Here is a 13,862-nt window from a genome sequence, read left to right as displayed (position 1 = left end):
CACAAGCGATATCAAAGCTGTACTCCCTGGCCTGCTCTTTACGTTTCAACCATCGAAGATAAGATACAGACTACTACTGGGACTATTTTGTCTGTGCTTGCCCAATACTTTATTTTATCCGTAGACATGTCAGATAACAGGTAGGATTTTAGCAGCCACTTTGATCTTACCTGCAAGCCACCGCATCTGAATTCTAAAAGAGCAACAAAGGGGTTTTAAATTCACGTAAAACCAGTTAAATCCACATCTGCTGTCGGCTCGAGCTGTGAAATGGTCATAGAATGACGATCCAGCAATAGATTATGGAGTACAGTATGTGTGTAAGACTAATCAGCTGATGGAAGAAAATTAGATATCTCAATCGTAAAGACAATCGAAAGCCTATGTATGGTATTGCTCATAATAAAGCACCAGAGCGTTTGAGCGTTTCTGTTGCACGCCTGGGTTTTCTCTGGGTACTCCGGTTTCCATCTGTAATGGCTTATGTGACACAGGATAAGTTGGAGGCAACACGTATTTATTACAAATAAATACAGTAACAACACGGTAACGACCCTAACACTTGAAGAGGTAACGGCCTCTTCACCCAGTCTTTATCAGGAGAAGTGCTCCCCAGTTAATGCCCACATTAACTGCCTACTTCCCCGCTATTCCAGACCTTCCTCCTAGGAGGCTAACTAACCTGGCCCAGCTTCGGCGCAGGTTCCGACCCTCAGCCACACGAGTCCGACCCTTAAAAGGACCTCGCTGCTCTGAGGTCGCACCACTGTCTTGCCCTGCTCGGCCCTCACAAGGACAGCGAGTCAGGGGAGTTCCGGTCTAGCTGGCTGGCCTTCAGTCTTCACTGGTTCTTCATCTTGACCTGTACCCAACGACTGCCTCGAGCTCTCTGGCTCTCCACCTTATATACCAACTTGCCATCGAGGGGCGGGGCTGTGTGGGATCACAGCACACCCCCCCACACAGCTCCCCAGGGTGTAACCGTTTGCGGACGTGGATGTAGACACCCCAGTGTAACTGCCCGTTTCCCCCCCACGTAACACCCCTACACATCCACGGGAGAAGCTAAATACTAAGAGAACTGACCAAACATGCCAATACACAACCCTTTTGAAAATCACCTTAATACTCAACGAGGCCTTCCTGAATAAATCAAGATCATTAGTTATCCCTGAAGTTAAGGTGGTATGGCTCTGGACAGTGCTGGGAAGGGTGATCACCATAAACAATGTCACGTAAACCTAGGCTGTGTTGTGAGCAACAGAGAGCAGTGCAATAAAAAATCTGCCGTCAGTCCAGAGATCACTGATTTTGATAAATTACTGGCAATTGCCTGATCATGTTTGTCGTATCTACCAGCGAAACGTCGTACCTAATTGTTAAATGTTGTAGATTGCTCTGCGATATATCCGTGTGCTGAAGTAGTAAGAAAATGACACGTGCTATCACGTGGTAACTTTATAAATTGGCTGTGTCTTGTGGAGGAGGGTTTACGATACACATTTTACTTATGTAATCCGACCTAAAAATCTACAATAAATCGTAATATGCCTGAATGTAAAAAAAATCCGTTGTATTTTACTTCTATGCTCCTGCCTTCACCGATCCGTCATTGACCAGCGTTAGTGAACCCTCGCACATCAGTTGATTGACAAAAGGGCGGCTGTGTATGTTTGACGTTACCACTCCAAACAGTGGAACCCGGACGTTCGGAATAAACACCGAATTCGAGATGCAAACATAACACCCCTCCTCGCTTTGACAATCCTCCTCGAAGACACTGGTAGAACCATCAAACGAATGCGGACATCAACAGGCCGATGAGCACACTAAAGACACAAGCCACTGCAGTGGTAATGCAACCCAAACGATGGACCATACAGGCGTATTACCAGAGATACATTAATGACGATGCACAGTTTGTGCGATTGTGTTCGTGCAAAACAAACTATGGACCATATACAGTAGTCATGAACGACTGTAGTTTGCACTCCTTTCAACGAAGGAATGAACAAATTCCTGCGGAGGGAGCTGGTAGGAACGTTGGGTTGCTCGGTCAATAGCCAGGGTCAACGGCGGCGTGGTGTATTCCGCAAAGGGCACAAGCCGGCGTGAGTAGGTTAAACGTTGAGACCACGGGGTGACCAGCCCCTCTCCTCCCCACCCAGCCCCACCCCTCCCACCCCCCACCCAGCCCCACCCTCCCCACCCAGCCCTTCCCCACCCTCCCCTCTCCACCCAGCCCCACCCCTCTCATTTTTGGATTCACGACGGACGGACACAATAATCCCCTGTGGGCTGGTGTAACCAGGAGGTTCCTACCAGTATAAACTACTCCAACTCTTGCTCTCTCCTGAAGCCCTCTCGTGCGGCGAGAAGATCTTGACATTGGTCTGTATGAGGCCAAACATATTGCTGCCGTATGCGAGGATGACACTGACGACGCCTGTTGTATATTTGTGTGCTCTCTCACCGTGGTCGAGTGGATTATTCTCGAGGTCACCTCCGATATTGCTCATCTACATTTTAAAAAAGTGCGTTTCGATCATTTGCCTACGACTATGCATTTCCGCATATGCTGATATCAACCACTTCGGTGGGCGATCACGCGTAGTCACGTCTCCTCTGGAAGACAAGAGCCAACAGCTCGGTGGGTTTTACCTGCTAAAATCAGGGGCCATCCATTTAGTACGTGCGCATGGAGGGGGTTAACCCAAATGCGTACGCTCGTGTATGGGGGGTATACTGACAATGTACGTACGCATAGGAAACAGGAGGGCGTATGAAGCCTCGATAATAATTAGTCTACATTGGCCTTCAAATTAGTTAGATAGTCCGGCGGTGGACTATCTGCTTAAACACGTTAATATTATTAATCCTTGATCGTTTCTGCGTGGATTAAATATCGGCCGTTCTATAGGATTGGGGCGGGTGCTTTAACCGTACGTACGCAGGTGGGGGGAGGTGTAAAAAGTACGCGTGCGTACAGGGAGGGGGGGGTCAAGTTTTGACAGATTTTTGCGTACGTACTTAAATGTATGGCTCCTTAAGATAGTAGTCGTGGCGCACAGTGAACCGGTCACCCCCACATCTCGACGCCGCAGCAATTCACGTGCGAGGGCTGCGGCTTGCCGCGCGGCGCGAGCTGCATGCGAATCGCAGAGCGGCGGCGCCACGTGGCAGCTGCCGTCTCCCTCCCCGGCGGCGAGCGGCCGATTCCATGATAAATCCTCACGCATTGTGTCCTCATTGCACGCCCGGAGAGAGAGAGAGTTGTTTTTTGTGTGTGCGTGCTTGTGGGCGCTCGCGCGCGCATAACTACTTTTTTCATTGTAGATAATTGCTTGCTAATGCCTCTTCCCAAACTCGGCGGATTATGCCGTTGACATAAGTGTAAGCATTACCACTAACACGTGGTTCACATGTGTTGCAAAGAGTCAAAATTCGTTCGTATGTATGTTGAACTTCTTTCGCACCGTACGTGGCCAATCGTACGAATCACCAGTTATCATTTGTGTCCGCTTTGGCCTATCTACTGCTTATCGGAGGTCTCCACAAAGCCGGCACCCCATTAATCGTGGTCTTTGGATGCAAAAAAAAATTAACCCGTAAAAAAGTTTTTCACTATAAATCCTTTATATGCGTGTTCAATGGGCCACAACCCAGCCCACATTGGTCTTTGAAACGGGCGGCTAGAGTCCTCTCGTCCTCTGGCTTGAGATGGCTGCCACCTATGGGTCAGATTATTGCCTGCCACCATTAAGCAATTGGTAATTAAACATAAAAAAAAATTACCTAAAAAGTGTAAAATTTTGGAAAAAAATTTCCACGAAAATAAATTGTCACGCACAACGAGTCTGTGTGCAAAATGTCAGCTCGATTGGATCACGGGAAGTGGGTTAAAAAACGACCGAAAGATTTGCACGGTCGTAAGCGCGCAAGCAAGCAAGCAAGTGAAATTAATATAAAGGATTTAAAAACGTCGTGTTGATTCATGACTGATTTTGTTTGGGTCAGATTGCCAAAGTGAAGTGCTAATTACTGCTTCAACAGACCGATGTGTTTGAGATCAATCCACATTTTATCAATTGCTAAATTGTGTGGATTAAATATTGCGAAAGCATATGTGTTGAAATATACAGGGTGTTTCAAAAAGACCAAATTTCAAAGTATATTTCACGATGGTAACATGTTACAATTACTAAAAAAGTTACAAACGGTTTAATGAGTTATCAAGTTTAACTAATCATTTTATAAATGCTCTATGTGCCCTCAACCTGATGTACGGACAACATCGAGAAAATAGTTGAATTCATCCCAAACGCCTCTCAAAGTGTCTTCTTCCACTGAAGTCACCGCTGCCGTGATTCTGTTTTTGAGGTCATCCAGATTAGTTGCTAATGGTGGCACAAAAACACTGTTTTTGACGTATTCCCACAAGAAAAAGTCGCAGGGTGTGATGTCTGGGCATCTTGGGGGCCAGGATTGTAGCGCCAAGTCTTGGGGTCCCGTTGAGGCAGTGTGTCTTGCGAATGACTGAGGATAGGGGCTGTTTGTGCGCTGGGAGAGGCAGCTAGCGATAATAATTGAAACTCTATGCCCCGCTCTTTCAAGTGGCAAGAATTTCATTCATGGGCGGTTCGTGGTTGCAGAGATATAGCGATTTGAAATTGGAAACGCCCTGTATACAATATTGTAATATCCACTTAGTTCCTATCTTAACATCTGTATTATGACCAGAAACGGTAAAGACTTCATGTTTCATCCATAAAAGAGGCATGTTTTGGATATGAATGTAAAACAAATCCCTTAAATGTATTCGTGCTCATATCTATATAGAACTTATTTTGCCTACTTTGACCCTTTTTGTGAATATAACCCGCTTAACGCAATTGTCTGAAAACGAATTATACATTCTGTGCGAATTAGATCTTACAAAGTTTTGGTAAATTAAATCTTTCAACTTGGTTTACAAAACTTACATTTCCTGTAATGTCATCAAGATGTTCAAGTCACATTTCACGAGTAATTTCTATATGTAATAATATACATGAAACAGGTTTAACAAAACTGTTGACAAAATGTTGGAAATAAACTACATGTTTTTCTCGGTTATAAACTAATGATTTTGAGAAATAAATAATGTTAGATTGTGTATATGCTTTGGTCAAATTAGTAGTTTTCACCTTATGTAAATATGTTTAATCCAACCGCGTTGACTGGTTTTCCAAATTAAAACGACATCTTAATTAGGAAGGGGCTCCACACTTCGTCGTGATGTTACCCACTAAAGTAGCGTATATTGTGGTGTGTTTGAGTTAAGTTTAGCAGGGCACATGGACCCACCTTGCATGGCAGTGACCACATTCTCAGGTGTCGGGCCTTAGCTGGAGCCGAACCTTAGCAGAAGTAGTGGTGTGCATTGTTGTATGTATCTGTCTATCAGCAAAGTGAGTCACAAACTAATTAGACAGGGTGGCCTGTACAATTGTACAAATGTGTCATCATCATTAACAATTCTACATAATTGTTTTTACAAAAAACTTAAGCTACCCAGCCATAGAATTTCCATCCGATAAATGTATATATATAATGTATATAGGTGTATTCATTACACTATGTAACGCAATTTATTTTCCTGGGTAGTAAGTGTTATTTCATAATTGCGTATGCCTAAAAAGTATCGAAAATGGCTATTATTCCCCGCAAAAAAATAAAAAAAATGTATTAAACTGCATTATGGCGATTTAAGCGCTATGGGAATTCACTCCAGCACAATAGCTGCGTCAAGCGTCACCAAGCATTTAGGAACACTGAACTGCTCTGTATGCTATACAATATATGTATACAATTTATAACACGTAGAAGAGCATTGAAAATAGCTGAGATTGCAATTCCGGTTTGCAAGCGCCTTTACTTCTTAAAATTGTAAGTTTATTCATGTCGCCGTATTAATGTAAAATTGCGACATTAAACTCATATCAATGTCCACCCATGTATAGTTTATACCTTTGTTCGCTGGTGCAGCATTTTGTGTTTCTCAAATTCAACGGTTGCTTTGATAGAGTTGTGAATAAAATGTAAACTGGCAAATGAAAAATGTAAAGGTTACGTGCTGAGCAATACCTAAGAAATCCTTATAGCTTCATACACGCGACTCAATCGCAGTCTCTCATTTGCCGTATTATGAATGATCACTTCAACAGAATAGCAATCGCTCTTAATGTGTGGTCGGCATGGTTATCGCACGTCTGCTTCTTACATAGGTGCTTTCAACATAAATCAGCCAACGTATTTCCTCTAATAATAAACCTACAACTATTATGAACACAGAAATTGCCAAAACACGTGAGCGCAAACAGCGTGCCAACCATTATCACCTCCAATTAACACGTGTTGCTGCGTACCGTGCGAAAGAAGTCCAACATCAATCGCGCAAGTCCAGGCAAACGTATTTGTTAGATCGTAATGGATAGAGGAGTCGTCACTAAGTATGTTAAACGGTCAAGCGATTTAATTTACAGTTGTGCCGAATTAAATCGCACGTGTGACTTAAGTCCCCGTCTTGAAGGTGTGACCAATGACCAATCACCAATCACCACGCGGGCATGGAACAGCACCACCGCCCGGACAGCTCGCACGCCTGCAGCCAATACCTGGGCTCCTCCAGTACGCGCACTCAACGCATCAGTTTGGATAGACACAGGGGGTGGATTGTGATCATTGTGTTTGGAGTCGTCGTGTGTTTGATTGTTTGTTTCATTTTAGTGGAAGCGCATGCCCGTAATGTGGTAGTGCACGCCTCCAATCCTGCGTTGTTGGAGGAGGCGAGGTTTGGTGAATCGCATAAAATGTTGTGAAATTCCCTTCGCGTGGGCATCGAGGTGCTTATATCTTGGCTTGCCAAAAGGCAGTACAGCAAATGTGGACCTCACCTTTACCGTTTGTAAGGGATAGAGTGTTGCCCCCTCACTTAGGTGGATTTTATCTGTCTGCTCAGGGTCTATCCTACGTATAGACACTAATTAATTGGCCGATAACACCTTAATAAACATAAATAAGCAGGGCTTGGGAATTTTTTACCACCGGCTGACCACGTGGCTGCCTTCCCACCTGTCTGCGGCTGCTCATTCTTCTGAGATATTCTCTGTATTCGAGAGTGAGTGAATATTTAGCGCGTTACAAATCATAATTATTGTATTTCAAGGACCATTTTGGCCACATATGGTGTGCTGTGTCGCAAATTCTGTTCACGTTAAGTCGCCATCGTCCAGAAGATTATAGCCTAAAATGCTGCTTGCTCCTCTGCTGTTGCTTATGGTGGTGATTATTATCTAGACCTCCCCTGCTTTCCCACGAATTTCCAATTCATCTCACCACCTTTATACGTGACAGCCTTTTAATACTCTTAATTTAGCAATATAGACGATGAAGGATGGTTGGAATCAATAGCCATGATTGATTGTTAAACCGGATTTCATAGGAAATTACTGAAATCTAACAATAAAAATAGAAATTGCTATTTCATGACTTCATTTAGTGTCTTCAATACAAAAAGCAATATTCTGTATGCATACATCTCAAGGGCACACATCATGCACGCAATTAGTCACTTAATGACATTTGCTGACAAACATCCATGCAAGTTTCTCGTTGAGAAAAAAAACATCCATTACTGTATATTCGTTTTATTTTTTTCTCGTCTTGTAAGAAGGTCTTACGTGTGAAATATTGTTTTTTTTTAATTTTCTTAATAACATCCCCTTTTTGCACTATTAGGTCATCAGATGAAAGGTACAGCCTACTTGGCTAAATCAAATGTCAGCAACATGATTCCAAGATGCCATCTGGAGTCCCTTGCTGCCCAACTACTCTCTTGGTAGTGTTTGGCACAAGGGTGGGTTCACCTGACCCCACCTCAGCCGCATTTACTATTACACCTCACTGCCCCTGGCTACATTATAAATGTTATGTTTTTCAAATAGCTGGGTCCAAGCAAGTGAAACATTGGTCCACATTGTGTGTGTTATCGCTGCACATTGTTTTCAGATAAATAAAACTGCTCTCTGGATTGTCATACACCGGAGCTAGCTATGCACTTTTAAATCGAGATTGAAAACATTTTATTTTCGAACTGATTTTGTGTTTAGTTTGTTGTCCTTCCCTCGCACCCTCGATTAGCATGGTTGGCTACATATGGTGTGAAAGAAGTTTAACATACGTACATTTACTGCAGATATAGGCATATATATAGAATTATGTGAAAACATATATTTAGAATACATGTACAAATATATGTATATTGAATACTCTAATATGGAAATGTCCGAGTTCACACGAGCTGTGTAATAATATATTTTACCCATCCCCTACCACCCTTCTCATAAAAATCCCGTCATTGCCACAAGCTACCCTTATACCACTGAAATGAACGGATTTTAATTCATTTATATTTTCAATTTAAAGCAAGGAAGCGAATTAACATAACACCAATTTTTGCGATCTAGATCCTCGAGAACAAAGATTTTTGAAATACTCTGGCATAAAACCATTCCGTATCTCTAACTTCAGCTCGCGACTCGCTATGCACGTTATAAATATGACATATAATTAATTATATTTCTGCCGGTTACTATTTATGTTCAAAAACGTTTTTTTTTCAGTTTTTGCAAAATATTAATTAGGCACTTTCGTCTAAGTTCAAAGTGACAGGGCCAATTTCATGAAGCATTTCTGGCTATCTTCCCCCTATTTTCTGTGGAATGAAAACCGTTTTTTACATAAAATCAAACCCATTCCACAACTTGAAATTCATAAGGGACTGGTTTCACCCTTGGAGGAGGACATGACACCCCTCCTCATTCTGCACTCACGGAATGGGTCCAATTGGATGGGGTTAGGACAAAGGCAGAGACAGATTTACAGCTGAGATACAAAAAATCACAATGCTTTCACAATTGTTCGTCCATAATTCTCGCGGAACAATTGTGTCGAACAAAATTGGAGGGCGTGTCCAATTAAAGAAGGATGGAGTGAGCCTTGGCAGATATGGAGCACCTTAGCTACAAGCTGAAGAGAAAAGAAGGAGAATACGAGGCGACGTGGACCTTGTCACCTGAAGAACCCCGCGTAACACGAAACACCTGAGCTGAAGGAGGAAAGACAATGATGAGTGAGAGGGAGCTGAAGAGGAGGATGGGTCCGTAGACACCACGCTACTTTGTCACATTCTAAGAGACTTGTTCTGAGGAAGGAAAAGGAAGAACAAGACATCGTGCTCATGTTATTTGTATTTCCCTTGTTGTTTATTCGGTTATTCACCCTATCCGCATCTCCACCCGTCCTTCCCTCCACCTCCCTCCTCTAATCCCCTCTCCCAATCTTTGGCCCTACTGTTTGTAGGGAAGAGAACCCGATGAACCCTAACCGCCCCCATTATGGGGACAATTACCCAGAGGATGTGGCTTCTGTCCACATCTTCCCCACGCGCGAGTTTGTTCACCCTCTGTTGTGTTTGTGTTGCGAGTTACATAAAATTTGTATAAAAAAAATAAACACGTAGTGGGTATACTGACCCCATCAACACTATTCATGGATATTTTTAACACCTCCATTCACAGAATTACGGTGGACAATCCACAAGAAATGTTGAGTACTTAAAAGCCCCCAAAATGGGGTTAGATGAAGTGTAAAATATTTTTACACAAGATATGAGATGATGGTGAATATTGACAATGGTGATAATAATCATCGTGATAATAATATTCCTTTTCAATTCGTGTTATGAATATGGATGGTAACCAGAGTACCCAGACAAAATGCACACATGAGGAGGTACAGTGAGGGAAACAAGTATTTGATCCCCTGCTGATGTACGTTTGCCCACTGAAGTAGAAATTATCAGTCTATAATTTTAATGGTAGGTTTATTTGAACAGTGAGAGAGAATAACAACAACAAAATCCAGAAAAACGCATGTCAAAAATGTTATCAATTGATTTGCATTTTAATGAGGGAAATAAGTATTTGACCCCCTCTCAATCAGAAAGATTTCTGGCTCCCAGGTATCTTTTATACAGGTAACGAGCTGAGATTAGGAGCACATTCTTAAAGGGTGTGCTCCTAATCTCAGCTTGTTACCTGTATAAAAGACACCTGTTCACAGAAGACATCAATCAATCAGATTCCAAACTCTCCATCATGGCCAAGACCAAAGAGCTCTCCAAGGATGTCAGGGACAAGATTGTAGACCTACACAAGGCTGGAATGGGCTACAAGACCATCGCCAAGCAGCTTGGCGATAAGGTGACAACAGTTGGTGCGATTATTCGCAAATGGAAGAAACACAAAAGAACTGTCAATCTCCCTCGGCCTGGGGCTCCATGCAAGATCTCACTTCGTGGAGTTGCAATGATCATGAGAACGGTAAGGAATCAGCCCAGAACTACACGGGAGGATATTGTCAATGATCTCAAGGCAGCTGTGACCATAGTCACCAAGAAAACAGTTGGTAACACACTACGCCGTGAATGACTGAAATCCTGCAGCGCCCACAAGGTCCCCCTGCTCAAGAAAGCACATATACATGCCCGTCTGAAGTTTGCCAATGAACATCTGAATGATTCAGAGGACAGCTGGGTGAAAGTGTTGTGGTCAGATGAGACCAAAATGGAGCTCTTTGGCATCAACTCAACTCGCCGTGTTTGGAGGAGGAGGAATGCTGCCTATGACCCCAAGAACACCATCCCCACCGTCAAACATGGAGGTGGAAACATTATGCTTTGGGGGTGTTTTTCTGCTAAGGGGACATGACAACTTCACCTCCTTCCTCAGCCAGGGCATTGAAAATGGGTCGTGGATGGGTATTCCAGCATGACAATGACCCAAAACACACGGCCAAGGCAACAAAGGAGTGGCTCAAGACGAAGCACATTAAGATCCTGGAGTGGTCTATCCAGTCTCCAGACCTTAATCCCATAGAGGCATAGACAATCTGTGGAGGGAGCTGAAGGTTCGAGTTGCCAAACGTCAGCCTCGAAACCTTAATGACTTGGAGAAGATCTGCAAAGAGGAGTGGGACAAAATCCCTCCTGAGATGTGTGCAAACCTGGTGGCCAACTACAAGAAACGTCTGATCTCTGTGATTGCCAACAAGGGTTTTGCCACCAAGTACTAAGTCATGTTTTGCAGAGGGGTCAAATACTTATTTCCCTCATTAAAATGCAAATCAATTTATAACATTTTTGACATGCATTTTTCTGGATTTTGTTGTTGTTATTCTGTCTCTCACTGTTCAAATAAACCTACCATTAAAATTATAGACTGATAATTTCTTTGTCAGTGGGCAAACGTACAAAATCAGCAGGGGATCAAATACTTTTTTCCCTCACTGTATGGAGGTATCTGAGGCCCACATTACCAATTTGAAGAACTTGATTATTTCCTGACCATCTCCTTACCACCTATCAGGCTAGCAGGTTTAGATGTTTACCAATATCCATGTGATCCTCCAAACCAGAATTCTCAAGTGCTAGATTGTAGGCATATACTGGTGCTGATGTTTACTTGGAGCACCAAGTTGTAATTGAAGGCTAACTTAGAGAACAACCAGGACAGGTTCAGAGACAACGTGTCCTGATGTTAACCATGTCGGGATTTTAAATTGAGTACAAAACCATTGTGCCACCATTCCTCAATGATACACTCAAAGATTAAGGGCTTCAGAACAAATACAAATATTATAAGGAAGTGGTAAAGGTTGCTAAGATAGCATGCTTGGGTAACAACAATAACTAGTTTGCTAGTTAAAGCGCAGGTGAAACGCTGCCTACCCATTTGGTAATAATACAAACTTATAATAATTTACAGCTTTTTTTTATCAACCACTAACCTTGCCAATACATTTGATTACTGGCCACAGCACACATCAGTGATGAGAGGTTTCAAGTTGCTCGGAGCCTCACATAGTCCTTGAAGTGGATTTCATGACAAAAAATGCTGTTAATCTAATATTTGCTTTTTATTTATCGAACTAAACCATACATTATACATGTAAAAGTATTAGCAAGCAGGTGCATTTATTGTTAGGGCCTATATAATCTGATACTGTATATGCTTTTCATAATAAGAGCATGATTTGTAAGATTAATGTATGTACAGTGATAATTTACATCAGTCCTAAATATTTTAGTAACCACTGTGTTGTATCAAGAGTTAATTCAGTATGTTCCACTTGGTGAAAGAGATGAATACTTGATTAAAACAGAATAATATTCAAGTACGGGTTTCTGGGTCGGGCTGCATGATGAGAATTTCTTCTCTCAAGATTTTACCCAGCACTATTGCAGGAATCTTAAATCTTGAGAAGTTGAATAAGCTATGTAAAACGTATGTGTTAAAGAGTGTACGATTGTTGGGTTTATATATGTACTGTATATAGTTAATGAGGCAATACTGATGAATATGTAATAATTAAATGTATACATTCTCGACAGCAATTCATAATAAAGTTTATTTTATATGATAAGAATGTAGCTACGATTTAGCAAACGCGCACATTTTCCAGACAAACCAATATTTTTCTTTTGAATACGAATTTTCATTTGTCTGAAAATGGTATCTTAAAGTTTAGCTTCAAAGTGAAGGGGATGTTTTTTTTAAGTTAAGAATTCAAATTAAGAAATAGCAATTCTATTGCAATAAATGTGCAAAGCATGCCTGAATGATCAGAGCACACACCTTTTAGCATGACAATGCGGAGCATATGTGTAATCTTGTATTTTATTATTGCGAATGCATATACAGCATATGGAATGGATTGCCATACTGTATATAACATTGTGACGTGAAACGATCGCTTGTTATCTCAACAGAATGCGTTCAACCTCGTCGGAAGGCAGAACTCGATGGGCCCAATTCATGGACAATTTGGTCCCAATTCATGTGGATAAGTCGCAGCCACCCAATTGCTTGCTCATGCCACTGCTTACTCAATGCATCCTTGGACCCTTTTGGTTCTCGTTTAAAGATATATAATGTTAATACATTCGTTTTGTGAAACAAAGTAGTTGTACTTACGTGCCCATGCTTAATTTCTGTTTCGATAATTTACCTTAAAAAAAATCTGGCCATATCTCGCACCCACAGAGGGTGCATGCACCCCAGCTTAAGAACCACTGCCCTCGAGGAAGCTCTAGAGAGTCCTCCTGGAGAGTCCCTCTAGATGGAGCTCTAGAGAGTCCATCTCGAGGTGATATTTGGACTACTCTTCCATGCTGGCCATACAGCACGTATTGGAAAATGTGGGCGTACACACACTTTATCCCACCACACGATGCATGCTAATCAAATGCGGATTCCCCATTTATACTGCTTGGTGAACAGAGGTGGGGGCATTTAAGAAACCTGTCGTTTATTTCAAATATTGCCATGGCGTAACAGTCATTAGACTAGGCCGGCATCTATTCTTAAATTTGTAATAAACCTTCTCGAGACGGCTTCTGGAATCAGTCCTTTATTTTACACTTCCACAGTTACACACACTCCCCGTTGCTGACAGGCAACGGGAAGCGGGCAGACAGCCAGCGAAGTCGCACCGCACACGTGGCACCCAGAGCCCCGTTCGCGCGTGGCTCCTGCTCTCTTCGTTCCCAGGTCTGCTCCCGACTCCTCCGTCTCTCCCCCTCTTAACCCCTGGGTCACGTGGTACTCCTAAGCCAATCCTCAGTAGTCAGCGTTGACCGCTCCAGATCACTCCCCGTCAATTCACGGGACCACGCCTCTAATCCGGCTTCCCATTAGCTGAGGCCAAGATCGGCCAAGCCAATCACCTTAGCTAACATGCCGTGATCACGCCGAGGCCAT

Source organism: Lampetra planeri, chromosome 6 (genome assembly GCF_965212315.1).
Source record: "Lampetra planeri chromosome 6, kcLamPlan1.2.h2, whole genome shotgun sequence".
Classification (NCBI taxonomy): Eukaryota; Metazoa; Chordata; class Hyperoartia; order Petromyzontiformes; family Petromyzontidae; genus Lampetra; species Lampetra planeri.
The sequence above is the reverse complement of the archived record's forward strand: the minus strand, read 5'-3'. Positions refer to the sequence as shown.